We start from the raw sequence: 1,170 nt of genomic DNA, 5'->3' as shown, positions 1-1,170 counted from the left end.
CAACATGGTGAAACCCCGTCTCTACTAAACATACAAAAATTAGCAGGATGTGGTAGCACGCTCCTGTAATCCCAGTTACTAAGGAGGCTGAGGCAGGAGAATCGCTTGAACCTGGGAGGTGGAGGTTGCAGTGAGCTGAGATTGTGCCACTGCACTCCAGCCTGGGTGACAGAGTAGGATTCTGTCTAAAAAAAAAAAAAAAAAAAAAAAATTAACGGGGTGTGATGATAGGTGCCTGTAGTCCCAGCTACTCAGGAGGCTGAGGCAGGAGAATTGCTTGAACCCGGGAGGCGGAGGTTGCAGTGAGCAGAGATCACGCCCCTGCACTCCAGCCTGGTCAACAGAGCGAGACTCTGTCTCGGAAAAAAAAAGAAATTTATATTTTGGAATGAAAGGCCTTGTCCTTCATTTTATTTTAAAATGAGAAAAAAAATTGGACACCATCCAAGTAAACTGGAGAAATATGCTAGGGGTCCTTCTCTGGGCACTGTAAATCCCACTGGCCATCCCTACCCTAGAGTGTGAGTGGTGTGTTAGTCTGGCTCCTACATTCCATTTTCAGTTCCTAAAGGGCAGGGCCACCATCAAATCTATTTCTAGCACTATAGAATATTAGGATTTTTCTTTTTCTTTTTTCTTTTTTTTTTTTTGTGAGACAAGGTCTCCCTCTATTGCCCAGGCTCACTGCAACCTCCACCTCCCAGGCTCAAGTGATTCTCCTGTGGCAGCCTTCTGAGTAGCTGGGATTACAGGCGCCCACCACCACGCCTAGCTAATTTTTGTATTTGTAGTAGAGACAGGGTTTCTCCATGTTGGCCAGGCTGGTCTCAAACTCCTGACCTCAGGTGATCTGCCTGCCTCCGCCTCCGAAAGTGCTGGAATTACAGGTGTGAAGCCACCGTGCCCAGCCTTAGAATCATTTTTTTTTTTTTTCTTGAGACCAAGTTTCGTTCTGTTGCCCAGGCTAGAGTGCAGTGGCACAATCTCTGCTTACTGCAGCTTCTGCCACCTGGGTTCAAGTGATTCTCCTGCCTTAGCCTCCTGAGTAGCTGGGATTACAGGCGCCTGCCAGACATGAATATTAAAGTCTTAAGTTCCTAGAGGGCAGGGCCACCATCAAATACCTATTGCTAGCACTATAGAATATTAGGACTTTTTTTTTTTTTTTTT

This window comes from Mandrillus leucophaeus, unplaced genomic scaffold (assembly GCF_000951045.1).
Source record: "Mandrillus leucophaeus isolate KB7577 unplaced genomic scaffold, Mleu.le_1.0 Scaffold313, whole genome shotgun sequence".
In the NCBI taxonomy this organism is placed as follows: Eukaryota; Metazoa; Chordata; class Mammalia; order Primates; family Cercopithecidae; genus Mandrillus; species Mandrillus leucophaeus.
This window is presented reverse-complemented; position numbering follows the sequence as displayed.